Here is a 6000-nt window from a genome sequence, read left to right on the forward strand (position 1 = left end):
GCCCTATTTGTTGGTCGAGTAAGAAGCAGGTTGTTATTGCTCTCTCTTCAGCTGAGGCCGAGTACAGAGGAGTAGTCAACATCACCATTCAGGCTCTGTGGCTACAACACTTCCTCACTGAGTTGGGTGTCCAATTCCACCAGCCCATTGTCATATGGTGTGACAACCAGAGCACTCTCAAATTTTGCAGGGATCCAGTACAACGGAATCAGATGAAGCACATAGAGATCCATATGCACTACATCAGAGACTTAGTACATGATTGGGTCATTGATTTGCAGTTCTGTCCTTCAGCAGAATAGACTGCAGACATCTTCACCAAGACATTCACTGAGTAGAAGTTTCGCTCTCTGCGTGATCGTCTTGGAGTGAAGGACATGGTTGCTTAGCAACTGTCTTTTCTTCCTCTTTTCTTTTGATTAGATTGTATTTTGAAGGGGGGGGGGGGGGGTTCCCACGAGGTTTTCCCTCTTTCCTCAATTTTTCCCTCTTTCCTCAATTTTAGTACAAGTTGCACTGTATTTTGGGTGACCTTTGGCCTTAGTTTCCAAGGCCCATTTTCTATTTTTTCCCATAGTGGTGTTCAGGGGGGGTGTTGGACATACTACACACCTAGGACCTTCATTACTGGCACATGCGGACACTTAGTTAGAGCATGGGACTACATGCAAGATCCTTTCTGCATGACTTACTCCCTGATTTGCTCCTTCTTTAACTCCGCAACTGGCTAGTTCTTTTGCATGATTTACTCCATGATTTGCTCTTCCTTTCACTCTACAACTGGTTAGTTCTCTCTGGAACTTGTTGTAGGTGTTGAGTCCTCTCATTGATCACCACTATGGTGCATTACCTTTGGATCTTCACCCAGTAACGCTATATCATGAGCATTGTAACCTATTTTCTAAATGCATCATTCTTTTTGTTCTTTCAATTTTCTTTTAGTGTTTTTGCTCTACAAAGTTGTGTGTTCAACCTTTACTAGCTAGATTCATCTGTGCAGGTTTTCTAACACATTTACATTTTATAGCAAATCGATTCCAAACACTAAAATTATAGAAAAAATTCAATAAAACAGAAAACAATATATATGTTATTATTATATAATATTAAAGAAAGCATGGTATTTTTAACAATGGAAGAGAAGGAGCAGATAAAGATACTTCAGTGAACTTATAAGTAGAAAACAAAATGTAGAGCATTTCAACTGGTAGACAAAGATATTATTTCAATACAACAAATACAAGTGATCCATAGTGAAACATTAAAAATAATGTATTGGAAAATAACATTAACTAGAAAAGACGATAAAAGTAATTTTAAAAAAGTGCTATCCATACTTACCAGGAACCCAAAATTGAAACATATGATGACAGTGGTGGCAATGGAGATGGCAGCTAATTCCAAGTTTCCCAAGTGCCCTACAAATGCCATAGTAATAACATTTCTCCTAGACATTGCTAAGCCAGTGATTATGGCAGGCCCTGCGATCCTCCATAGCTTCTTTGATTCCACCAAAAACCTCCTCCTTGCATCATTTGAGCATGTCAGTGACCATTTTTGGCTGCCATGTGTATTCCTCTCCTCTAGTAATGGATCGCGCATAAGGTTTTGTGATTCCATGTTTGGATTTCCAAAATCCCACCAACGATAAGAAGAGTAGAAGACAGTGGGAGATTTATCTTATCTCATGCACTATGACCAACTATCATTCAGATGGAGTGATTACATTGGAATAAAAGGTATAGTCATGGGAGGGGCGTGGCTTACCTGTGGGCTTGGGTGGTGTGAACAATTTAAAATTAAATTTTGGTTGAGTGTAGAGCTTTTTCCATGAGCAATTTTGTATGTGTACGGTTGTTTTGTTTTGAAAGAGTGATTTGCTTGGTTTTGAATTTTTTATTGTTTTGGTATGAGGGAAAGTGGGTAGCTTTCAAATCAATTTTTTGTTTTTTTGGGTGGGTCAAGGAAAGTATAAAACAGTCATCAAATTTTGGAGTGACCTATATTCAATTTAGGTTTTGAAATAGTGATTTCATAGGTGTTGATTTTTTTGGTACGAGGAAAAGTGGGTTGCTTTCCAATCAAATTTTCCTTTTTTAGCCCAGCATAGTATAAAATAGTCAATTAAACTTTGAACTAATCTATATTCAATTTAGGTCAGTAAACTTAATAATTTAAAATATTATTTAACTTAATTTCAATAATTTAAAATATATAAATAATAATAATAATTTTTTTATTTTGTTTTTATTTTATGCTTTACAACATTATAAGTGGCCTTCACAATATTGATTTGACTTTTCAACATTATAGTTGGTTTTCACAATATTGATCTCACTTTTTCAAAAAGGTTTTTATTTATTAATGTAAACATTCAACAAAATGAGTTTCATACTAATTTATCAATCATTTTTATCTAAACACAATGATTTTTTATATTTATTTATTTTTAATCAAATTTTTAGATTGATTTGGTTAGAAATATGATTAAAAATCAATTTTATTTAAAATAATTAACTCCATACCAATAGTTTAAAAACTTTGAATCCATTTTAAGAAAAACAAAACATTATCATGTTCCACAAAACATAATCAAAATATTCTCACCTGTGTATTGAAAAAAAACAATCTATAATTTGACCTTCCCCAGATGCTTGTAAGCAACGTAAATATACAAAAAAATGTACCATTTTAACTCAATTTCTCTTTTTAATAGGTTTATGTATTTATACAGGAAGTGTGTTCTTCTCACAGGTTTTCTATTGTCTTGTGGTACTTCGGATCTCCAAATTAACTTGTCTGGTTCGTAAATTTGTTGTAGGTTCAGTTTCAATTTTCTGTTAGATCAGAGCATACATAACACGCAACAGATTTGTACTCAGAGACTTAGACGGCAATAGCAAAGAATAATTTCAGAGACATACAAATGGAGAAATAACAAGATTACTCAATCAGAAACAATGGAATATATAAAACAATCACCGGAGAACATAAATCACTTTGCATTACGTAACAGGCCTGGACCTTGGCTTGCTTTCATTGGCCAGAGATATTACAAATTTATAGAGGCAAAAGAAGGATCTAGAATCCTGTATGTGATTTAGATGGAGACTTGGAATGATCTAGAAACTAATGGTGGTGTAGAAAGATCTAGAATCCTAGAGATCTAGAAACTAATGGCAATGTAGAAGAATCTAGAATATTGCATGTGATTCATGAATTTGGCTTCACACTTAACATTCTCCCACTTGAAGCCAAATAAGAGTCATCAAGTCACACTGAGTCCTACCATGCCTTTACATAACTCATGTTTATTTCATGGTATAATCTTAGTGAGCATATCAGCAAGGTTCCTATCTGTATGGATCTTTTCCAAGGATAACTGTTATTCCTCCAACACATGCCGAATCCAATGGTACCATAAGTCAATGTGCTTGGTTTTTTAATGAAATGTTGGGTTTTTCGCCAAGTGAATGGCACTCTGACTATCACAATATAACACATACTTGTCCTGCTTTATTCCTATCTCTCCTAGGATTCGCTACATCCACAACATCTCTTTACAAGCTTCTGTTGCAGCTATGTACTTTGCTTCTGTTGTAGAGAGGGCTACTATTCTTTGTAGGCTTGACACCCAAGATACTGCTGCACCTGCAAATGTATACAAATAACCTGTAGTGGACTTTCTGGTGTCCATATCTTCAGCCATATCTGCATTTGTAAATCCTTCAAGCACAGTCTTATTATGACCAAAACATAAACAATAATGACTAGTACCCTTGAGATACCTCAAAATCCATTTTACTGCTTGCCAATGTTGTTTGCCTAGATTGGAAAGGAACCTACTCACTACTCCCACTGAATATGCAATGTCTGGTTGTGTGCATACCATGGCATACATCAAGCTGCCAACTACTGAAGCATAAGGAATCTTGCTCATTTCTTCTTTCTCCTTGTCATCACTAGGACATAATTCAGTACTCAGCTTGAAGTGGGTTGCAAGGGGTGTACCAACTGGCTTGGCATCCTTCATATTAAACCTATCAAGCACCTTCTTGATATATTTTTCTTGTGACAGCCACAACCTTTTGTTTTTCCTATCACGCATAATCCGCATGCCCAATATCTGTTGTGTTGGTCCCAAATAATTCATTGCAAATTTGCTACCCAAATCTTTCTTCAACCTATTGATCATATTCTTATCATGCCCAACAATCAACATGTCATCCACATATAACAATAATATGATATACTTTCCTTGATCATTCTTCTTGATATAGACATAATGGTCAACTTCTAAACTCTAAAAACCATGTTCTAACATGAATGAATCAAATTTATTGTACCCTTGTCAAGGTGCCTCTTTCAACCCATAAAGACTCTTCTTCAACCTGCAAACAAGGTCTTATTTTCCTTTTTCTATGAAGCCTTCTAGCTTCTCCATATAAATTTCTTCCTCCAATTCACAATGAACGAATGCAGTTTTTACATCTAATTGTTCACATTCTAGGTCTAAAGCAGCAATTAGACCAAGAATGACTCTAATGGATGACATTTTAACAACAGGTGAGAAAATTTCAGTGAAGTCAATACCTTCTTTTTGGGAAAAACCTTTAACCACCAGCCTTTCTTTATACCTCTCCTTCTTTTCGTCACCTTCATTCTTAATCCTGTACACCCATTTATTTTGTAGAGCCTTTCTACCTTTTGGGAGGTTTACCAACTCCTAAGTTTTATTTTCCTGCAAAGAGTTCATTTCATCTTCCATTGCTTTCTTCCATTCTTTACTGTGCTCGACTTTACAAGCTTCTTGAAAACAATTAAGTTCACCTTCATTAGTCAACAAAATATAGTTTGAAGGAGGATGCCTTTGTGAAGGCTTATGAGCATAGAAAATTTTAGGGGCGAATGTTCGCCCTTTGGTGAAATTAAGGGGTTTTAAATTTTTAGTGGGTGAATATTTTGTATCATAGTACATTTTTACAAATCACCTCAAATAGCCCACCTTATTTTAAGGGAGAGGGTAAAAAAGGTAAATTTAGCCCTTGAAATTAGAAGTTACAACCTTCCATTCACCCATTTTCAAGAATAGGTTTTATTTAAGTGAATCCTATGGGCCAAAGGACCAAATACCATATTTATAAAAGAGGTATGGTAAATTAATAAAAATATAAATAAATGAGAGGTATGGTAAATAAATAAAACATTTTTTATATTTACTCCATAAGTCACCTTATATACATGCAAGGGTGTAAACAAATAAAAATATAAGTAAAGTGGAGGTATGGTAAATAAATAAAACGTCTTTGTATACTTACTCAAAAGGTATGGTAAATAAATATAAATATAAATAAACTAGACGCATGGTAAATAAATAAAACCTCTTTTTATATTTAGTCCATAACCCTCGTTGTATTTATGAAGGTTGAAGAAAGAGGTTTTATTTAAGTGAATCCTATGGGCCAAATACCATATTTGTAAAAGAGGTATGGTAAATTAATAAACATATAAATAAACGAGAGGTATGGTAAACAAATAAAACATTTTTTTTTATATTTACTCCATAAGTCACCTTATATTTACGAACACTCAAAAAATGCGTTATATTTAGGTGAAACCTATGGGCAAAATACTATGGGACAAATACCATGGACTAGATTGTTATTAATAGCATGCAAAAAAACATTATTAACCATAATATTAGTATTAATAAAAATAAAAATGGCACATGGTATTGACCCATGGTATTCACCAAAATGGCACATGGTATTGACCCATGGTATTCCCCTGGAATGTAGCCTATTTAAATTGGGGAATTAAACCAACATATATCCATATTTACTCTGGATCTACTAACCCCCGAGAGGTATCAAATATCGTGATATGAAAACTAGTATAGAGTGAAAAAATATTTGATCCCTAGAGGTATCAAATATCATGATATGCAAACTAGTATAGAGTGAAAAAATATTTGATCCGATCAAGAGTAAAAATGGATGT

General features: G+C 34.3%; 1 pseudogene; it reads right to left on the minus strand.

Annotated features, from left to right (window-relative positions):
• The window catches only part of LOC149208513 (protein DETOXIFICATION 27-like), a 106016-nt pseudogene extending 104396 nt beyond the window's left edge, over positions 1–1620 (minus strand).
• Positions 1621–6000: the final 4380 nt, after the last annotated feature.

Source organism: Pinus tabuliformis, chromosome 1_2, assembly GCF_031772625.1.
Source record: "Pinus tabuliformis cultivar Carrire ecotype Pingquan chromosome 1_2, CPIR1, whole genome shotgun sequence".
In the NCBI taxonomy this organism is placed as follows: Eukaryota; Viridiplantae; Streptophyta; class Pinopsida; order Pinales; family Pinaceae; genus Pinus; species Pinus tabuliformis.